This window comes from Camelus dromedarius, chromosome 33 (assembly GCF_036321535.1).
Source record: "Camelus dromedarius isolate mCamDro1 chromosome 33, mCamDro1.pat, whole genome shotgun sequence".
Classification (NCBI taxonomy): domain Eukaryota; kingdom Metazoa; phylum Chordata; class Mammalia; order Artiodactyla; family Camelidae; genus Camelus; species Camelus dromedarius.
In genome coordinates this window covers 1105134-1127769 of record NC_087468.1, presented here as the reverse complement: position 1 = coordinate 1127769, position 22636 = coordinate 1105134, and the positions used below count along the sequence as shown (strand labels likewise).

Here is a 22636-nt window from a genome sequence, read left to right as displayed (position 1 = left end):
CCACCCGGCACTTAGGGCACTGAGTCTGCGTGATGTTGAGCTAGGCTTCTGACCACAGCTCAGGGGTCTGGTCTGACCAGTTAGCCTTTGAAACCAACCAGCTTTGGATTCCTCAAACCCTCCCTGAGGTTTTACCTGAACCATCAGCTTCTGTATCTCTGAAGACAGATGATGAGGACCCTTCACGTAAGCAGTTCGCACAGCCCTGTGCAGGCCTTTGTGCTGCGCTGTCTGCCCGGAGAGCTGACCGAGGTTGGTATTTTACTGATGTTAGAAATAGTCTGGTTTCCCGATGCACTGTTTCACTGAACAAGCAACAGAAGCCTCTTCTCGCTGATAAAGGCAAAAAAGGGACTTAATGAAAAGATACTGGGACGGTGTGTGGAGTGGCCAGGACCGGAGCCAACCCAGGAGCTGTAGGAGGTGTTAGGGAGCCCCAGGCACCAGGCCGGGCAGGGTGCTGCTGGGCCCCCTGCCACCACAGAAGGGACCCCCCTCCACCCGACCCTCCACCTCACTCACTGCAGGTTCATGTCCCGGCAGGGCCAGGTCACACTGAAGCCACCAGCACACACCTCAATGGGGGAGTTGGCCCCGTCTCAGCTGAGGGCGTGCCCGGTGTGGGGAGATGCCCAGTTAGAGGAAGGCAGTTCCCCTACTGTTCCGAGTTAAGGTGCAAGTCAGTGCCCATCACTCAGGAGAGCCAGACTGGTCGGACCTCATTGTGGTGACTAGGCTGTCTGAGTTCACTTACTACTTTCTATGTTTGAAGGCCCTGGAGGGAGCAAAAGTGAAGGTTCTAGTACTTATTTTGTGTTTCCCACGTACCAGGTGCAGTAAGCAAGCCACTTCAGACAAGGCCCAGAGCAACCACGTTAATAGGCCACGAAGCAAGTCGTGCATTCAGGCCTCTGTGGTCCCAAAACACGTGTCCCCATCGGCTCCGTAGTTACCAGTGGAATCTGGGGGGATTTATGGGACTGTGTGCTCCTGTGGGGGCTGGGATGTGTGTGACTTTCTTCAGAAAGTCGGCTAGAACCACAGCCACTGATTGCATGGAGGCAGAGGAGGCTTCCAGCCTCTGGTCCAGCTTGTGAGGAGCTCAGGAGTTGCTCCTTCTGTCCTGAAAACAACACCAGAGCTGAAGGAGCTGCAAACCCACTGCTCTTCTTAGATCCCAGAAAACTGAGGGGAAAATCTGCTCCCAACCCAGAGAGGCAGCCAGGCAGGCTTGGAGAGTCACAGCTCCCAGGGCAGAACCCGCTTTTGTTAGAACCCCGGGGGCATGCAGGTTTAACAGATCCCTGAAGCCAGCGGGAGGCTCAGCGTGGGGAAATCTGAGTGTGACAACTCCAGGGGGCCAGTCAGAGGCACCCCATGCTCTTTTTCTTGCATTTTACCTCCAGGACCATGTCCTGTTCTCAGAATGAAGGTCAGAGAAAAACCCCTCATGCTTCCTGCCTGGAAAGGAGAAAATAACTCTATTGAAATACACCCAGAACATTCTGTTTCATTGGGGGAAGTTGTTTTTTGTTTGGTTTTTTAATGAGAAATTATTTTACCAGAGCCTAACCAACCTGGGTGAAGGGAAATCCCTTCTGTGTCACCGAAATTCGGGTGGGGGGAAAGGGACACACTTGTGGAGGTCACAGCTCAGGGCACAGGCTCAATGAGAACTTATCACAGGACTACAGATGCTCCCCTCTGTCCCGCTCCCCCAAAACCTTACCTCCATGTCAGTAGGATCCCTGTGTAATAACAGGAATAAAACCAAAAGAAGTAAATGTTTCAGGAGTGTCTAGGGAAAACCCAAAGACAGCGGGGAGATGAAAACAAGGACACACAGGTGGCTTTAGCCTCTCACACCAATAGCTGTAGCAAACTACACACAGCCCAGCCCCAGTAGATAAACAGAAATCCTCACAGAATAAACTATTTATTTTGGTTCTCTTAGCCAGGGCATCCCACGTTGCATCCTCGCCTAGTATTTAATGGAAGAAATTCCATCTCAGAAGAGACATAACTGAAGAGGGATGGCTTTCCAGACTCTGAGGGGCAGAGAGAGCAGCAGCCTGGGTGAAGAGCACGGTGAGGGGTGGGGTAGGGGGTGGGCTGCCTTCTTCCCCAAATAAGGAAACTTCCTGAGGCCAGCACAGTGGGAGGGAGGACCATGGGGTGGAAGCTGCCAGACTTCTTCCTGAGAACTGATGGGATGCCTCCAAGGGACCATTCCGGTGCCCAAACTGGGCCCTGAGGGTGGGAGCCAGTCTGTCTGCCTCAGAGCCCAGGACTGAGGTGGGCGCACAGCAGGCCTTACTTGGCCGGGTCCATTTCACTTCCGTGAAGCCCTGTGTAAAACATGAAGCGTGGACGGCCTAGTGAGCACAGCTCTGCCCTCAAGACCTGTTTCAACTCCTCTCTTCCCAGAGAACAGCATCTCTGAGCCCGTCCTGGGAGACGTCACAGAGATCAACCTAGTGGCCCAGCCTTGTGGCAGGGGACATATACTTTCTGGCAGGCAACCCCAGAGGTCCACTGATGCATCATGTACTGGCAAGGATATGAGTCCCTGCACGCTGGTGCAACAGCAGAGGCTCTGCCACAGGCCCAAGAGGTGGTGTGTGGGACATGCAGGGGTGCAGGGGTGTAGGTGGTGCAAGGTGAAAGTTGTGCCAGGGGTGCACGGGCTGTGGAGGGTGCAGACACTTCAGGGGCTCAGGGAGTGCAGAGGTTCAAGAGTGCATGCAGTGCAGGGGCTGCAGGGGTTGCAGGGGTGTAGGAGCGCAGGGAGTTTCTCAGGCTCGTGGCCAGACTCAGAAGGCTGGTGCACATCCTCGCAGTCAGCCTGACCCCTTGAGGCGGGTGTGGTGCTTTTGGGGTGGCGGCAGCAGGAGGGGGCTGCCCAGGCAAGCCGGTTGTTTCCTTTTCTTCCCCGCAGCCTGGCCTGGAGGCGGCCTTGGCCGCAGGAGATTCCCCGGAAGTCGGACTCCAGGTGAGCTTGCTCCTGGGAGGCGGGGCGGTTCGGTCAGGGGCGGCCTCAGCGGCAGAGGCGGCGGCAGAGGCAGCGGCAGCGGAGGGGAGCGGCACTGCCCCTGGCGAGCTGGTGGATTAGCTCCCGTGTCCCTGGAGGCCGGGCCTGGGAGCGGCCTCTGCTGCCCCAGGTTGCCTGACACACCTGTCCCACTCAGCTTGCTGAGGAGGGGAGCGGGGCAGTGCAATTAGGGTGCGGGGGTGACAGGGGTAGGGGGCCCGCCGCCCGGGAGCCGGCAGTTTGCTCCGCTCCACCCCGCGGCGTGGCCTGGGGGCGGCCTCTGCTGCCCGAGAAGCCGGACGCCCGTCTCCAGGTGAGCTTGCTGTTGGGGGGCGGGCGCGGTGCGCTCAGGGGGCGGGTAAGGTGGCGCAAATAGTTTCTCTCTATGGCTTGTCTTTTCATTTGCTTAGCAGTGTTCTGAAGAGCTTTGAAGAGTCTTCATTTTGATAAAGTTCACTATATCAGTTACTTTTTAAAATAGATTATATTTTTGATGTCATAGCAAAGAAATGTTTGCCAAATCCAAGGTCATATTGCTTAAGCCTATGCTTTTCCTCCAAGCTGTTTTATAGTTTTGGATTTCCTATTAAGATCTATGATCGATTTTGAATTAATTTTTCTGTATTTTGTGAGGTATGGGTCAAAGTTCATTTTTCTCTTTTTGCATATGGATATCTAATTATTCCAGCACGACTTGTTGAAAAGAACCTTTCTCCACTGCATCCTTACTGAGATTCAATTGTCCATCGAAGTGTTGGTTTAGTTCGGAACATTCTATTCTGTTCCATTATTCTATTTTCCTGTTTTACAACAATACCATACTTTCTGATTACTGTAGCTTTATTTTAAAATGTCTGAAAATCAGATAGTTTAAGTCTTCAAAATTTTTCTTGTTCAAAGTTTTGTATATTTGCGATTTTTTGCATTTTTATATGAATTTTAGAATTAGTTTTTAAATTCCTTACGTCCTGTTCTGCCAAATATCCACCCATGTCTTTGGCCATCTTCAAAGCTACATTTTCTGAAGAAGTTTCTCTAGATCCCAGGTGAAAGGAATTTTTCTTCTGTGCTCCATACACATTTAATAATATTTGATTCCATTTATTCATATTTAGCTGTATTTATTTGTCTGATCTTTCCTGCCATATGGTAAACCTCTCAAGATTAGAAATCTTGACTTGGTTCCCTCTGTCTGCTGAGAAAACTAGTTCTGTGCTTTGCAGGAGTGAGCCCTGCAGTAAGAGGTATCTGCAGCACACATCTAGCTCATTGCTTGCATCTTGTCAAGGAATCCTGCAGATTTAGAATTCTTTATTGTTTGTTATCTCCAAGACAGCTCAGTGTTTATTAATTCTATTGCTACTGCTCCATTTTCAAAGAGCAATGGGCTAATTATTTTCCAAATATCAAAACTTGCTACAATTGACTTGTGATGCTAGTTATGTACTGCTGTGTCTTAACAACCTGCTCAGTGTTCATTGGCTGCTTCACTCACGAAACTTTTGGTAGATGTCTTTGGCTACTTGAGCAGCACTATCTGAACTGACTCCTCCTGTATTTCCAGTGTCCCCTCGATCCCTTCTCCAGCCCTCCCTGGGGGACCAGTTGTTCTGCCCCCAAAAAGCCTGTTGTTTCTCAGGAAGAGTTTCCTGTGAAATATAATCATGTCCCTCTTGTGGGGACATTCAGTTCAGATATTTGGCGGCAGGGGAAAATGTTTAGTCTGCTTTTGTAGAGCCTAAACTGTTCCATAATTATTAGAAGCAAATCCAATGAGGAAACTGTGTTGACATCTAACAAATCAGCATAAATCTCTGATGAGGAAGATCAGCTTCCCAGTCCCACTCAGGCGTCATGTTGGTGTGACACTCACTGTGGCTAAAGTGTTCTCCTGTGTGCAACGTAAGTTTGAAGACATTATGAATGGCTTTTTGTTTAAATATTTTTTATTGATTGATAATCATTTTACAGTGTTGTGTCAAATTCCAGTGTTCAGCACAATTTTTCAGTTATTCATGGACATATACACACTCATTGTCACATTTTTTTCTCTGTGAGTTATCATAACATTTTGTGTATATTTCCCTGTGATATACAGTATAATCTTGTTTATCTGTTCTACAATTTTGAAATCCCAGTCTATCCCTTCCTACCCTCCACCCTATGAATGTCTTTTTGTTTTTCTTCCTGAGTCTTTCCACATCAGTGTGTCTGGTAAATTATATGAATCCTATTTATTTGCAGCCCAGCACTAAACTTTTTTTTTTTAAAGAATCACGTGTTTAAAAGGTTAGTGGACAATTTGTTAGAAGATAGAAGTCCTCTTAGATTTTGGTCCTAAATTCAAATCTTGGTTAGTGGTGAATGAAAATTCCCCTTAAAATTTAAAATACAGTGATATAAAGTTTTAAAAATAGTTAAATTTTAGTCGATTTCATTAAACACTATAACGGTTATTTACCTTTAACCTTTTTCTGGGGCAATTTTGCAATGATTCCCTCTCTTCATTGATTCTCTTTATCAGAGTCCTTGAGAGGCCCCTGTCATCACTGTCAGTATCATCATCATCATCATCATCATCATCATCATGATAGAACGGATTCCTCTGGAAGGTTCTAGGAAAATAAAGAGACGGATGGGGAGACACGTAGGTGAGTGTGTGCGTATACACTGAGAACAATTATTAGACATTAGATGCACAATATCCATTCCATTTAGAGAAGAATGTGGTCATGAAATCCTGATGTGGTGAACGAAGGAAGCGGTGGGAACAGGATGGTCAATGGAAAGGAGGAGGAAGTGAGCAAAGCTGGGAGCAGAGATCCTCTGTTAGGAGACCAGGACGTTGGTGTGAATGAAGGGACTGTGGTGGCAGAACAATGTGTTCCCCACCCCCACAGGGAAGCCACCTGTGACATGTTACTGTAGACAGTAAAAGGGATGACAGGCATTTTAGGAGAAAAATCTTAAAAAATCTTAGAGGATTTTCCTTCTAAATTGGCTATTAGCCTTTTAAACACATAATACGTTGTTAAAGATTAGTGCCGGGTTACAAATAAACAGGATTTGTATAATCTCACCAGACGTACTGAATGTGGAAAGACTAAGGAAGAAATACATAAAGCCGTTCACAAGTGTCTTGAACCTTTAATTGTTCACGAGAGGAAATGTTACCCAAGGTGAGTGTCACAGCCACATACATAATGCCTGAGTGGGGTGGGACAAGGGGATCCTGAGATGAGGTGATAGGGAGAGTAGCCTGGATTTTCCAGGTGGGCCCAGTGTAATCACAGGGGTCTTTACAAGCATAGGACATTTCCCATTTGAGTTGAGGATCAGAGGGAGGTGCAGCCATGTAGAGATGTTCAGAAAGGCTGCTGGCCATGAAGATGGAGGAAGTCGTGGGGCACAAGCTAAGGAAGGTGGGTGACCGCTGGAAACTGGAAAAAAAACAAACAAACAAGGAAACATTTTTTTCTAGACCCTCTAGAAGGAAGACACCCTGCTGGTACCTTGAATTTAGCCCAATGAGAACTGTGTTGGATCTCTGACCTCCACAGCCATAAGGTGATAAATCTGTGCTGGTTTAAGCTATTAAGCTTATGAAAATTTGTTATAGTGGTAATAGAAAAATAACATAGTGAGCGGTAGTATAAGGCATTAAAGGTCTAGGATGGGTTGTGGAGAGGATTCTGACATTTACACCTAAAAAACAACCAGGTAAAGTGGGAAGGTGTTTTAAGGAACACCTACCTGGCAGGGCTGTTAAGCAGACTGTTTGGAGTGAGGAGAGCATTGGAGTAGAGGAATCAATTAAATCTCTTCCAGAAAAATAAGGAATAAAATGTAGCAGGGCTTCAGTGTTAGTGGATGTAGGAATGGAAATGGGCAGAGAGATATAAACATTACTTTGAAATTAGCTACAGGTTTGATGACTGCATGTTGGGGAGAGTTAGCCAATGTATGTACAGAATGTTTGCATCCCCTCAAAATCCATATGTCGAAACCCCATCTCCCAGGGTGATGGCATTGGGAGGCGGGGCCTTTGGGAGGTGATTAGTAGGATAAAATGAGGTCAATAGGGTAGAGCCCTTATGAATGGAATTAGGGCACTTATAAGGGGCCCCAGAGTGCTTACTTCTCTCTGCTCTCCACCCCATGAAGATAGTGGGAAGACAGCTATCTTCAAGCCATGAAGGCAATCCTCTCCCATATACCTTGACCTTGAATGTCTCAGCCTCCAAAACTTGAGGAATATGCTGGTTGTTTAAGCTACCTGACCCATGGTAATTTTTTACAGCATCCCAGACTGACTAAGACAGTGGAGAATGCCTCCGGGTGTGAAACTGATTGCCTGGAGAATGCTGAAACCCAGGGAAGTGGGCAGCACAGATGTTAAATCACTTAATCCTGCCAGCACAGTAGGAGGTAAAGTCTACATATTCCTCACCATTTAAAGGTTAGGAAAAAGAGGCACAAATAAGTAAAATAACAACAACAACAACAACAACAACAACAATAACAACAACAACAACAATAATAAAAATTTCTCCAAGATTCACACAGAACCCCCCCAGAGGCAGAGTGAGAATTTATACTCAGGCAGGCTGGCCCTGGAGACCCTGCTTATAACTACTAAATCAAATGGCCTGGCTTATGTGGATCTTTTTTTTTCAACTGTGATATGACGGTACTGTGTCCAGTAACTTATAACTTCAAAAGACCTCACTGTAAGGGAATCATTAGTCACGAGTGTTACAAACCACAAAAAGCTAGACATACAAAAATAACCTGTTAGGGCAAGAAAACTACTAATGTTTCTAAACATCATATGTGCTGAGCCTTTGCTGTAAAATGTTTATTTATAATTCTGCCTGGTTACAGAATAACTTCATATTTCTGCATGTGGCTGGTGGCTCACATGTTTGACAGCACGGGCCTAGAGAACTTAAATGACTTGCCGAACCTCACCCAAGAAGCTCATGGTGGAATCAGATCTACAATCTGGGACTTTTCCTTCTTATCCAGCATGTCCTTCATGGAGGCTTAGAAGCTTCTCCTTTGGTGCCCAGTTGTCTATCCATGCTTATGACATCTTGTCAGGTGTCCCAGCCTGCTCCTGAACATCAGCCAGTACACAATTCTGCTCTTTTCTGACCATGTAATAGCTCTTAACAATTTTGGTGACATCAGTTCTTATCTGGAAGGGTAGTGGCTAGAGATGTAAATGTGTCCACAAGAGCAGACTGACTGATTTTTCATAAACATAGCAGGAGTGGTCAAGAAAAGAAAAAGTCAGGAAGAAAGACCAGCAGAAGCAAGTCATTTAATATACCAAATGAATACTTTCAATGTTTGGTTGTGTTACTGAGTCCAAACTCATTCTGCTCACTGCAGGACAGGCCAATAAATTGGAAGACCACGTTTTGTGGCAAGAAATAGCGTCTTTAATTGGAAAGTCAGCTGACTGAGGACAATGCAGAGTAATTCTCCTGGAGAACCATCTTCCCCTAGTCACAATTCAGGCTCCTTTTATATTAAAAAGGGGAAGGGGGTGTGCATGTTTGTTGCAAACATCTTGGTGTAGGAATCCTTTGTTGTTAGAATCCTTTGTTGTTGCAGCTGTCCACCTGGGTCAGATCCCTGTAAACCTCCAACAAAACAAAAGTTATATTCTGTTCTGCAACATGTTATCTTTATAAGAATGGAAAAGTGTTAATATCCTTAAAGGTCAAAGCCTTGATAATAGGTTCTCCTGGGTATTTCAGGCTCTAGGCAACACTGTTTTATAAAAGGTGCAAAACCAATAAGACTAAGCCTCGGAAACAGCACAAGGTTAAATCAAAGAAAAAGATGTAATATGGAGTCAGATTTGTTCTTTCCTATTACAATATTGCCATGGAGAAACCACTTTGGGCAGCTTTTTTGGGGCCCTGGAGGCTTTCTCTCTTTGCCTCTGGGCATCTCTGTTGAAAACCCTTCCTAGCTGTCTGGCCTGCTGGAAACCCATTCCACCTGGTTTGCCCTGAAGATGTGTTCTGTTTATAACTCATTTATACTCCTTGGAAAACAACTTAATAAAAACTCAATTGGTTTTCCACCAGCTCCCCTGGGCAGGGGTCAGTGATAGCATGTTATTATTTTATAAAAAATATACATAATAAATGAAGTCATAAAACAGCACTGGGCACATAGGAGAGGGTCAATAAATGCTTCCTGGCTTAAAGCAAAAGTGACGGCTCAGTTTTCCATGGTTGCTGTACTTGCTGAGCTAGTTACTCCTTCCCTCCATTACACTTTTTTTTTAACTGAAAAAGAAACCCATGCATATGGTAAAAATAAATTCAAACAGCACAAAAATACACAAGGGAAAGGTTTCCCTCATCCTTTGTTCTCTCAGCCCTCCCTGGAGATGCCACTGTTTACAATCTTTTGTGAGCTTTTCCAAATATTTTATGCACATTTCAACCTATGTATGTAAATTCCTTTAAAGTTTTACTTATTTTTAACCTAAAAGGATTTAAATCCTCAAGTGGCTTCTGCCTCGATAATAGCAAAGAACACATCAGACTCTGTATTAGATCTGTTCCTTTGACTTTAACCCTGTGCCCTGTTTCCTAGGCTTAGTCTTGCTGGTTCTGCACCTTCTGTAAAACAATGTTGCCTAGAGCCTGAAATAGACAGGAGAGCCTATTCTGAAGGCTCTGACCTTTAAGGATATTAACATTTTTCCATTCATATAAAGATAACAAGTTGCAGAATAGAAAATAACATTTGTTTTGTTGGAGGTTTACAGGGATCTGACCCAGGTGGATAGCCGCAAGAACAAAGAATTCTAACAACAAAAAATTCCTACACCAAGAAGTTTGCAACAACCAAGTAAGTAGGAAATGATCCCGAATTCTGACTTGGGGAGATGGTTTTCCAGGACATTAGTTTGCCATCTAGGTCTACAGAAACTTGCTATTCCATGCCCCAACATCTGGTCTTCTGATTTATTGGCCTGTCCTGCATTGAGGAGAATGAGTTTGGACTCGAGAACACTCCTATCTACATAGCAAGCTGGGCACTGGAACTGAGGACAGCTCTCCCACACCCAGGGACCTACTGTGAGCCCTTCATTGTTCCACTAGGGTGGAAAGTGGTTTACCCAGGAGAGATGGGAATTATGCACTGACACTCGGGGAATCTGCTCTGTCTGAGTCTCTGAACTTGTACCTCCCGCTCCCTGCCAGCCCAAAACCTGGGACAGTGCAGCTAAGGCAAAGATCATGCCTACCTCAGTTTCCCAGCCTGTAAAAGGGGAATTTATACTCTTCCTAAGATAGTTCTAAGCGACAACGCCTGTGGGTGTTTGGTTCTGGGAGCAACAGGAAGCTGAGCTCCTCTTGGGGGCAACAGGTGTGATCCCTGTAGGGGTTCTGCAGGGCCTTGGCTGGGGGGCTTGACCAGGGAGGTGAAATTTGAGCTTCTGGCCTTGAGGGGCTAGAGAAGGACATAGAGGAGGACTGGCGCCTCCTTCAGGGTGCCCTTGAAGGTAAAGCTTTTTCTCTTCATCTCTGCTACTCCCCTCCCCCTTCTCCCTCTAGATCTCTCGCTTCTCCTTGCTCCTCCTCCGTCCATCTCTCTCCCTCCAGTTTTCGCTTCCTCTCCTATTCCTCCCATCTTCTTCCCCTCCCATCTTCTCCCTCCCTCGATTCCCCAGTGTATCTCGCAGAACCCAGAGCCCAGAGCGGATTGCTGGCCCTCCCGCGTATGCCCACGGTTGGAGCTGGACTGCGGGACCGAAGCTCCAGCTCCGAGCCAAGGATCAGCTCCAGTGGCTGCTCGGCTCTGTCGCCCGGTAGGCCTTTGGCTGCTGCCTCGGGTCGGGGCTTCCGGCTGTGTAAGTGGAAGGTTGGGGGCTCTGGGGAAGGGGGTTCGCGTGTCACAGCTTGCGAGGGCTCGAGTTAGTGCGTGTCCAGCTGAGGGGCTCGCGCCAGCCCCCTCTGCCTGCGCCACCTGCCCCGGCGTCCAGGCCACACAGTCCAGGGCAGGGCACGCACCTGCCCGGGACATGGCCACCCCCGTCCATACCGCGGCCCGCACCTGACACCTCTCGCCCCAGCCGGGGTCCCCTCAGTCTGCAGCCGGCGCCCCCTTCCGCTCTCCCGCCCGCGAGTCCCCTCCTCCCGGGCTCCCTCTCCTCGGCCGCAGACCCCCCGCCCCCCGCCCCTGAGCGGGCTGCATCCTGGCCGGCGGGGTCTGCGGAGCCCGGCGGGGGTGGGGGCGGGGACAGTGGCTGGGACTGGCCTCCGAGCGGGGCTGCAGCCCGCGCCCCCCGCCGCTTTCCCTGCCCTGCCACCCCTAGAATGCACTCCTCTCCCTTTCCCTGTCCCCGAGGTCCAGCTCAGTGGCATGGACGCTGTTCCCTGGGGCTGAGATCCTCTGGCTGTAAAGCCCAGCTTCTCCTGGCAGAGACTTGAGAAAAGAGAGAGCCAATGCTGAGCATGCTTCTTTCTCCTCCCTCAGTGTTTCTGCCCCAGGTAAATACCCTTAATATTTTTTCTGGTGTTTGGATGGTGGTGCTTGTTGATGTCACGTGTTTTTATAGTGAGCGTGATCACAGTGTTGAAAGCAGGGCTTGGTTCACTTAAAAATGAGCTGGGGGGTAGGGGCAGGGCTGTACTTAATATGTTTGAGTTGTTCTGCAGGAGCTAAGGCCCCCATCCAGGTGGAGGATGGTAACTTCAGGTTGAGCACGAGATTCCTGGAACATGGCCCTATTACCTACCACCAACTAGTCAGAAGAAAGACATACACCTGGAAGCCCTCAAGCCTCATTTTGCCTATTAAAAACTTTACCCTAAAAAAAAAAAAGAAAAAATTCACCTCAAAAACCATCAGAGAGTTCAGGGTTTTTGAGCACGAGCCACTGTTCTCCTTGTTTGGCCCTATAGTAAAAACTTTCTCTACTCCAAAAACAAAAACAAAACAAACAAAAAAAAAGAGATGAGGGCATGAGGCTGTGACATTCTCCATCCTCCCCTCTCCCAGCGTGAAACATGTGACTGTCGGTTTTAAAAAGATATAGTCCTTAACTAGTCCAGCCCAACTACTGTGTGTTAACAGGAGCAGCACCATCAGAGGCATTTTGGAGACCCAGGAGCATTGCAGTCCTAAAGATCTCCTGGCAAATTTTTGTTTGGTTTTGTTTTTTTGTTTTTCTTAAATTGTGGGGCAGACTAGTAATATAGAGGGAAAAATAGTGGTCCAGAAATATTTTTTCATAGAACTGCTTTATTGCGATATTGTTCACACACTGTGAAGTCCACCCATTTAAATGGTACAATTCAGCGGCTTTTAGTATATTCACAGTGGTGCAACCATTATTATTCCAGAACGTTTTCATCACTTCAGAAAGAACAGTGGAAATGAATGATCTATCCACCCCTCCCCAGTGGTGGTTCTAAAGAAATTTCCTGGCTGTTCCTGAACTTAATTAACTTGTTACATTCCATAAAATATCTGGTAGGATTTCTAATCAGAATTGCGTTGAATCTATATATCAGAACAGGAAGAATTAATATCTTTGTGGCATAAACTTTTTCTACCCATAAATGTATCTGGGACCCTATCTTTTCACCTGTACAGAGCCTGGCCTATGGAAAGTCTTCACTAATTTGTTGGGTCTGTGAATAATGAGACTATATATATCTTTGGTTGCAACTGTAGCTTTTCACGAAAGAGAAAAGTAACCTCAGTGAAGCCAATTGACTCACTGATGGTCAGAAAGAGTGACAGCCGTTGCTGGAAAGATCGAGTGGACCTGGTGCTTGCAACCAGTGTTCTCCACCACCTACAGCTAAGGGGATTACAGTTTTCTTTTATTTATTTATTTATTTTTAAAATTCTTATTTTTTATTAAAGTGTAATCAATTTACAATGTTAGTTTCAGGTGTACAGCAGAGATTCAGTTATATATATGCATATGTACATGTATATTTTTTCAGATTGTTTTCTGTACAACTCATTACAAGAAATTGAATATAGTTCCCTGTGCTATACGGTAGGTCCTTGTCATTTATTTATTTTATATATAGTAATATGTATCTGATCATACTAAACTCCTAAACTGTCCCTCCCCCTTTCCCACTTGCTAACCACAGTTTGCTATGTCCATGAGTATTTCTAGCAGCATCCTTTTTGCTAGTAATATATGCTGGTTAGCTGCCTTCATTTTCAGTAATTCCATCTTATATGTGGGCGCTTTGCTTCTGGTGGGCCTGCATGTGGTTTGCACACGTGTTCAAAGAGATCTGTATTTGGGAGTACTCCAGGCCTCGTGTAGTGCCTGTCACGGAGCTCCCTCTGAGCTCATGCTTGAACTGGGAAAAACCATATAAATGTTGGAATTTCCACTGTGGTTGAGACTTCCAGGTTTCTATAACCTGTTTAGCCCACCTTAATGTTGGCGGCTCCCATACTGGATAATTTGGTGGAACTGCATGGTACGACGGTGTAGAGAGAGGGCTTATATGCTTCTTCTCTTTCTTTTTTCTAACACTCATTCTCCCGGGCCTCACACATCCTTCCCCAGGAGTGCCCAGGGCTGGCTTGGTGCTGCGCTGAGGCAAGATTTGTAAATAAGGCCCTTTCCTCATCTCTTCTGAGCCTCCGTTTCCTTCTCTGCACAATGACGGCTTAGACTAGATAATTGCTTTTTGGTTTCTTTTAAACCCATGTTTCCTTTTGAGAAACAGAGAACTCAAATCTCTGCTCCAACCTTAATTCTTCAGATTTTGATATGTCCTCCAAGGGGTGACACAGCTCTTTGTGGAAAGTTAATGTGACTTTGGTTCTTTCCAGGTAGCACAGAAAAGACTTAAGAGATTTATTGCTGGGAAGGGGCAGGAGAGGGTCAGTATGTCACACTTTCTAGTGTGAGAAATGGAGCAAGGGCTTGGATTTAAATACAGCCTCTGACGTGGCATCTCTCTAATCTTGCACAATGTGATAAACCTCTCTCTTCCTCCGTTTCTTCATGTGTCAAGTTGGAGTTATATTATTTTAGGTTTTCATGAAACAATATAAATATAAGCCATTTGTGTCTCAGTAGAAACCTGACCTGTTAGAGAATCGAGTTTCTTTAAAAAAAAAAAAACAAAACAAAAAAAACAAACAAAAAACTCTTGTCCATAGCACTCTGTCTATGTGTAATTTGAATTTCCTGAAGTGTGTGGGTTGAGACTAAATTCCATCATGGGACAGGTGGCCCCTGAGTCTGGGGGCCCCAGTTTCCTCCTCCTCCCCAGTCCTCTTCCTCTCAGTCCAGGATGAAATTCCTGCCATTAGAATTACACGGACTTCTTGTGGATATTGCTTTTAATTTTATTGTTTCACTGGGGAGGGCTGCTGTCATGATTTCCATGGTCAGGTTTTGGTGACCTGAAGGCTATGCAATTGGGTATTCCTATTTAAGTATAAGAAAACAAAGTTACAAATACAAAATTAGACCTAGGGTGGAGGCAGGGGCTCTTGGAAGTGGGGACCATTAGCTTTGTTAGCTTCAGGTGCAGTGGTCTCTGGCCATGAAGACCCATCCTTGTGCTCTGGAGTTGGAGGGACCAGTGGGCTCATTGGGAATGTTTACTGAGTGTATCTCATGGGCTGTGCATTGTCCTATTTGTACTGTGTGTTCCTTATTTAAGACAGTGAGCTCACTTAATCTCAATAGCCTCTTTAATAAAATTTGACTTTTTATTTTGAGATGTATAGTAGATTCCCATGCAGTTGTAAGAGATAATATGGAGACAGCCTATGGACTCTGCCCAATTTTCTTTCATGATTCCATCTTGCAAAATTGTAGTACAATTTGTTATTGACTCACTAACCCTTTGAGGTTTGTGTTATTACTCCCATTTCTATTCGTGAATAAACTGGGGTTTAGAGAACCACACAGGCCTGCCCAGGTCACCCACATGGTTAGTGTAGAGTCGGGTGGCACGTGGGCTAAGGATTTCCAGGCAGTACCATTGTGATGGTCTGTGGCAGGGGCAGCATTCACTTGAGTGTTTATTCATTCATTCAACAAACATTTATTGAGTAACCTCTGTAGGTCAGGTTCTATCATAAGGTTATCTAATTCTTCAGCAGTACTGAGAATCAGGTAATGTTTTCTTTTTTTAATCTGAGAAATTTAGCTCTGAGAGGTTATAACACCCTGCAAAGGAAATATAGCTCATAAATGAGGGATAGTACATGTGTACAGTCCCCCACTTTTTATGCAGATTGTACCCTAGGGATTTTACATTTGCAAACTTCCATAATCCAGATATATTCTTGTAAGGCAAGGATTTTTTTTTAATTTAAGTATAGTCAAGTTTACAATGTTGTGTCAATTGCAAGGTCTTTTTTTGAATTTTGAATTAAAAAAATTTATATTTGATGTGGGGTAATTAGGTTTATTTATTTGTTTCACTTTTTTTAATGGAGGTACTGGAGATTGAACCCAGGACCTCATACATGCTAAGCATGGGCTCTGCCACAGAACTGTACTCTCCTCCCCAAGGACAGTTTTCTTATCCATTATTCTGCAGCTTAGGAGTTCGAGTAAATTGGAGTTGAAATCCAGATCTTTTGATCCCACTGTGGTTCTTTTCTTTATATTCTGCTGAAGCGGGGTGGGGAAAGCAGTTCATTTGTTCATTCCTGTATTCAGCAGTTTTGAGCACTGGCTTTGCATCAGGGCCTGGCTAGGTGTTGGAAACTGAAAACAAGAAATGACCCTTTTCTGCAGGGGCTGGAAGCCTAGACCAAAAGCTGGGTAATGTGATCCGAGCTATGGTAGCCATGTGCAGATGCTGAGGACAGACTGTACCCCTGGCTTTGCTTGGGCTTCCCTTGTCTTCTGGCTGCTACACACCAGGTCACCGCAACCCAGAAGGGCCTGCAGCCCACAGCGGAGTGTGTACCTCAGTCTCCTCTCCCCTCTCAGAAGGGCCTGCAACATGAGCATCCCTACTATGTGCAGTGTGCTGAGGACAACCAGAATCTCCCCGTGGTGGTCCAACCTGTTGGGGATCGTCTCAGAGGAGAATCTTTTTTGCATCTATAAGTGAATCTCCTCGGTGAGCCAGATCAGCCTGTGCGGCTCCCAGTGGGCACTCTGTATCCACTACAGGCACCACTACAGGCCCAAGAATGGGTGGAACGACTACCAGACCCACCGCAAGGTCGTGGGCCTTGTCGCCATTACCGACTGCCTCTTGGCCAAGACCTTCTAGAAGCTCCAAGTGCAGAGGAGTTGTATGGAACCACGCTCTACGACCCTCAGCTCTTTGCCTTTGGGCTGCATGGGGAGGTGGTCAGGCAGCCGCCCACTGATGTGGCCTTCAACCTACAAGGACTGCAGAATGGTGGAAAAGAGAGTCAAGGCCATCATAAAGTCACTCTTCATCTTGCTTGTGTCCAAGAGCCTGGACGGGGCCCCCGACAATTCTAGGGACAAGATCCCCTTCCGCTGCATCCCGTTTGAGAAGGAGGACTTGGTGGGACTTGACACAGACAGCAGATAAGCCTACCTGGAGGCTGGGTGTCCTGGCTGTGTGCCGGGTTGCTTCCCTACAACCAGAAAGAGATTGGCAAGGAGGAGGGCTGTCTTGTAGCCAAGGTGGGAGGGAGGTGCAGCCCGCCAGTTTTCAGACGTTTAAAAGTGAATCTGCCTTTGTTTCAGAGAGATCCTTTTAGGGTTAGTGTGGACACTTACTCTCCCTTTTCAGCCAGGACCCCTGGTGGGACCCCTGGAGTCGCTGTCCAATAGAGTAGCCACAGCCACTGAGGCTAGGAGCACTGTGGGTTTCTAACTTTTGCTTGTTCCTCTTTTTCTTTCTCCTTTTTCCGTTTTCTCTCGGAGCTCCCTGTGAGCATGTTGTTGGGTCTGAAAATGTGGGCTGTGCACACCCTGCATTGGAAATAGCTAGATCGCCCTCCGTGCTGCCTCCATCGCTTTAAAAAGCAAAAAATTAGTAGTTGCCTTGATTCATGTATTATCTCAGTCATGTTTTTATTTTCTAATTTTTTGGAATTTTTGCTTTGTTAGCATGTCACCTGCTGGTGTTTGATACCTAGTAGAATCCTTGCTTTGAGAAACATGTTTGATCCTCCTTACATTTGGTGACAAATGAGCCCTTATTAATTTTGTTTGTTTTGAGGAGGTGAGATGCAAATTGATTTAGGCGGCTTCTGGGGGATGTTTTTCATGGGTATTTTCACTTGGAAATTCAGTCTGCAGCACCTTGCTTGATTCTGGCTTTTGCACAAACGTGCTCGGCACGCAGTTCCCGGCTGTCACTGTGTGACGTGCGTGACGGAGCTTCCAGGCCGGAGGTCACTGGTGAGGAAGTGGCTGGCTCGGGGTTGAGCAGCTACAGGGGACGCTGTTGGAGGAACCAGTCACCGGGTTTTCTTTTGCATTTGCCTTCCCCATGCCATTTACTTTGTCCTCGTAAAGGGGCAGAAGCGGGTCTAAAATCCATGCCACTCTTTTACTCCCTTTATGAGGCTGGTTTTTCTGAGTATCAGGACAAAATGGCCTTCTCCTAAGTAGCTGGCTCACTTGGATCTGGTGGACACAGGGACCACTAAAGGGGACCATAGCTTCCTCTCTGATTTAGCCAGTGGGCATTCAGAGCCGGGTCTGTGGTTTGCTTAAGCAGCTGTGCAGGCCTCCCTGCACCAGCCTTTACTTTTAACCCATGTTGGCAGTAAATAGCTGACCCCGTGTCTGTTGCAGCTGACGTCCGCCACTGACGGCCGTGTCGTTAGTTTGCGGTAGTGAGACTCCAACACCCCAGTCAGCCGTGAAGGTAGATGCTTTGGCCGACCTAGGACCTTGGATTCTCACTCCCCATGCTTGTTCATCTCACCCGGGGGAAGGGTTTGCCCACCAACTTCATGCTGGTCATGAGACCTTGTTTCTCCTTTCATGCTCTGGTCCAAATGTGGACACTTCATCCTTCACTGACTTGGTCTCGCTTCAGACAGGCCAGACTTTCTGAAAGAGTCCATCACAGTCTGGGAGGGAACAGAACAGAAGTTAAGTGTCACAGGTAGAAGGAGTCTAGGCGGTCTGAGTTGGCAAATGCAGGCTGGGAACTGTGATGGCCGTGTTGTGCCCTGGACACAGGCCTTTCCCATGGCTCCTGAGAGCCCAGGGGTCGGAGTGAGAACAGCCTTGCCTGGGTTCCTCCATCCTCACCTGCTCACTGGCATGTGTGTCTGCTAACAAGAAGCTCCCCCAGACCTCAGGCCTTTCAATGTTCAGACCACGGGAGAACATTGAGTCTCATCTTCTGGGCCTCCTTTGTGAGAATCCAGTGCATTCTGTGGTGACCCGTGCCAGGAGATGCCTCCCCCTCCAGGGAGCACCCTTCAAAGGACTGTGACTCACTTCACCATGCGGTGAGCTTGCAGAGTTCCGGCCGCAGTGTCTGCAGAACCAGACTTGAGATGGGCTTAGCGATGGACATGACAGGACCGATTCCAGGGCAGGGCTGGGTTGAGGGAACAGGGGAAATTGAATGTGACCTCAAACACCTATGTGGGTGCTGGGGTTGTTACTAAAATGCGAACCCGGGAGTTACCTGCAAGGGGTTGAATTCCATTGTAAACGGCAGACATGAGGCATTTTAAGATGCCATTTGTCATCCGAGTTATGAATTCAAAGAGGCACTCTGGTCTATGAGACTGGGGCTCAGTCGAAGGAGCCATACTAGAGTTACACGTTGGGAGTCATCATTCTTAGCTGGTGTTCACAGCCTTGCATGTGGATGAGCTCATCTTGAGATGTAAAGACTGAGGCTGATGGAGGGCAGGGCTCTGCCTGGGCTGGAGGAAAGCCTAGAAAATGCTGCTTTGGTGTGTCAGTCAGCAGCGTTTGGGATTTTCAGAGCAATGCCATTTGTCCTCAAGGGGCCGGGGAGGGGGGCGGTGCCGCCCAGGAAGAAATCAGAAGGGAGGGTCATGGCCACATGTGCATCTCAGGAAGATGTGGAAACCGCAAGATCTAGGCAGGACACCTCCTCAGAAGCTGGAATTGAAGTGGGGAGTGGGGAGAAGCTAGTCACACTCACCTGTGAGGGAGGGAGGGAGGCCTGGGTAGCCCCTACCCCAGCGGACCCGATTTCCGCTTTCCACGTACAAAAGGCTTTCAGATAGAGGATCTGAGGTGAGAGGGGATGGGGGTTGGGAGGGGAGCCAACCTGGAGAATGGTGCTTGGACAGTTCTGGAATATTTTCCCTGCCAAGTAGACTTAAAAAAAAAATAAAACGAAACTCTTAAGAACACGGATAGTGACTAGGGAGGAGGCAGTCCTTTTTCTGGCCTCCTGAGAGTGAGGCATGTATGCGGGGATACACAAAAGAATCGGGCATTTTGTCCCCGGGAATTGATCCTTACCGGGGGAACAGTGCAAGTTTAAAGGGGGAGAAGGGCAGCAGAGGGAAACTAGCCAGACCCCGTGTCAGGTACCAGTCGGCCGCCGTACTTGAGAGTTGCATTCATATCCATGCCTCCCAGGTGGGCGGTGGCAGCCCCCTTTTGCGGATTGACAAGCCTTCTCAGAGGGGTTAAGGGATTGGTCCGTTTAGCGGCTAGTAAATGCTGTAGCAGGATTCAAGCAGGGCCTTGTCAGACTTCAAGGGCATGTTTTCTCTACTAATTCCGGTACCTCCCTGTTGTACCTGGAATGGTGAAGTGGGTCAGTTTTGAAGCCTTTCAGAAAAAGTGTGATTTAAGTGCCTCAGGACTGATTCACAAAGCTCAGTGTTCTTTGATGGTTCGGAAGCACCGCAGTGCTTTACGCCCCACCGATGTAAGGTCTTACTCCTTTGACGATGACGTGGTTGCAAATGACGTACAGGTGCAAAACCAGACTTAGCAGCTTCTGAAGGGCAACTCTCCAGTTCTCCCTTGATCGGCTTTCTTCCGCGGAATGTAACTGTGCTGCAGCATAGGCCTGAGATTTCTGTATGGAGTGAGGATTTGGTATCCAATGTTAGCATAAAATGATCAGATGGAGAAAATCGACGTTGACAGTTTATTTTTGGGTTTCATTAGACAAGATGCACTATCAGTTAATGGCCCAAATAGCATATGAAATTGAGTACAGAGCTTTGCATTTCTTACTTTCTACTTAGAGCTGTCTTCGAATTTAAGGTTGTCTGCTTTGGAAATTTAGCTCCACCACCTGGGCGGTGGTGGAGCTAAATTTAGCCCTCTTCCACAGGGCGCCTGTCAGTGTGTTGGTGTGATTGCACTTACACAGTGCATGTAATCTGGGCTTCCTTGGCCCCAAATGCTCCAGTGCAGAATCAAGGCCTGTACTCAACAGTTAGTCATGCAAATACTTCTAAATCTATATGAGGCCAAAAAAAAAAAAAAAAAAAAAAAAGGAGACAGAGAAATTACCTTTATCAAAGTTTCTTTGGATTCTAACTGCAAACTGTTGTTGAGCAGCTCTGGTTTCCTTTGGATATGAGTACCTACATTTCTTTGCATGTAACTTGGTTTTTGGACTAGAACACCAAGCTCTGGCTTTCTACGAGCCACAAAAATAGTAGCCAAATTGCACACGTATGAAATATTTTATTCTTTTTTCTGAGAAAGACTCCTTGAATTTGGGACTTGGGCTGTGAATTTTGCTTTTTGCTTCTCCCACCCCTCTTATCATCCCTCACTCCTTCTTCCCACGTGGCCTTCAAGAGTTCGTGTTCTCAAAGGATCAGGTGGACAAACACCCAGTTGGTCATTATGCAGTGCTGCTGTAGAGGGAGCCAAGCCAAGAGCTAAAGGACATTATCAGAAAGGACTTCCTAGAGGAAATGGACTCTACATTCAGTTGTGAGGACAGAGTAAGAATCAGCCAGGAGAAGGGGTCAAGAGGGTGGCTCAGGTGTCAGGAGCAGCCCGGGCAGAGGCCTGGAGGCTTGTGGGGTGGGGACTCGGGGAGAGTGCCCTGTGCGGTCCAGGGTGGAGGGTGCCCCTGCTGGGGAGGACACTGGAGAGGGCCTGGGGTGGAGGGCTTTGGGGGAGCTTGCTTTTTACTAGAATTGACAGAGGAGGCAGTGAAGGTTGTCAGCAGGAAGTGACCCTCAGGAGAGGTACTCCTGGTTTTGCTTCTGATGTTCTACAGAAAAGTGTCGGGACGGGTGAGAGCAAGTCTGTCTGTCCCTTTGAGACCCACCCCTTCATTCATTTATTCATAACACGCGCACTTCTAAGTGTCTAGGGGAGAGGGGTGAACCGACAGTAGTAAGCAAAATGTACTTGCTTCTTGCGAGCTTAGCAGTGTCAGAAGTTGATTTAGCTTGGAATGTTCTAAGAACACAGCAGGGAAACCTAAACCAAAGTGCGGGGATTGGAGGTAGGGAAGGTTTCCTTGAGAAACAGAATCAGAATGAGCATGGAGGCAGGTGGGAAGTAGCTAGGCATCAGGTCAGGGGGCCCCTGAGGTCACTGGGGACCTGGGTACTGTGGTGAGGCTGGGCAATGAGAGGCGGGGGGGGGGCTAGAACTGTACCAGCGAACCTCCGGAGTGTTTCAGTGGAGGAGTGATGTAATCAAATTTGTGCTTGGGGAAAGCTGCCCCTGCTCTCTCTCGCTCTCTCACTCTCTCGCTCTCTCACTCTGGCTCTTGCTCTCTTTCGTGTGTGTGTGTGTGTGTGTGTGTGTGTGTGTGTGTGTGTGTGTGTGTAGCGGGGAGGAGGGGTGGGTGCCACTGAGTGGGAGGATCATTAGAAGACCACTCGCAGGCTGGGAGGCGACCAGTGGGAGAGGGGTGTCAAGGCTGCGTGGGGACAACAGGGACAGTGTGGTTGTAGTATATCCTTATGGGGAGGGCTTATTAGCCGCGCTGCCCTCGCGGCGCCTTGTTGCGGGAAGAAAGCAGATGGTGGCAGCCAGGCTGACTTTCTTCTTCTGTCCTTCCCTGCCTATTGTGATGGTCTTAGCTCAGCCAATATTTGGAACAGAAGAGCTAAATTCCAGGGTAGACCAGAACTTTGTTGAGCTCGTTCAAGTGAGATTTTTGGATTTAAGTTTGTGTTGAGATCTGCTCGTTCACTTAGCTAGAAATTCACCGTCTTTTGCATTTCCATAGGGGTTTTTATTCTTCATAAAGATTACTTTCTTGGTGAAAGGAAATTGAATATAGCTGCTGTTTTTCTCAAAAATATCTTATCTTTAAAGAAATTTAATATTCAAAAGAATAGGAATATTCTGAAATGATAAAGTAAGGCTTCGGTGTAGTTTCTTTGGTTTCAGAGTTGACACGGAATTAGAGCCTTTGCATTACTTAATAGCACATCCTTGTCAGTATTTAAAGAGCTGTTAGTGAGCGCCCCAGGTCCCAGCTCTCAAAGCATCATTAAATCTTGCTCTGAAATTGTGAATTTGTAACGATCTTGTTTGCAGAATCCAAACAGTTGATTTATAATATGCAGCATAGCTCTTTTCATAAAATAATAGGTTTAAAGTGAAGAAAGTAGAAGATAGATATTAAAGCTGACACATAAACATTCTTGTGCTAATGTTGCGATTGGAAATTTTGAAAAGAAAAATCCTTC

At 46.9% G+C, this 22636-nt stretch overlaps 1 long non-coding RNA gene across 1 annotated transcript; it reads left to right on the top strand.

The window, feature by feature from the left end:
- Nucleotides 1-2872: 2872 nt before the first annotated feature.
- LOC135319837 (uncharacterized) lies at nucleotides 2873-12388 on the top strand. Its single transcript, XR_010378731.1, has 6 exons — nucleotides 2873-2992; nucleotides 5556-5682; nucleotides 6513-6598; nucleotides 7332-7459; nucleotides 10621-10874; nucleotides 11414-12388. It is a non-coding gene; the product is annotated as an uncharacterized LOC135319837 (long non-coding RNA).
- Nucleotides 12389-22636: the final 10248 nt, after the last annotated feature.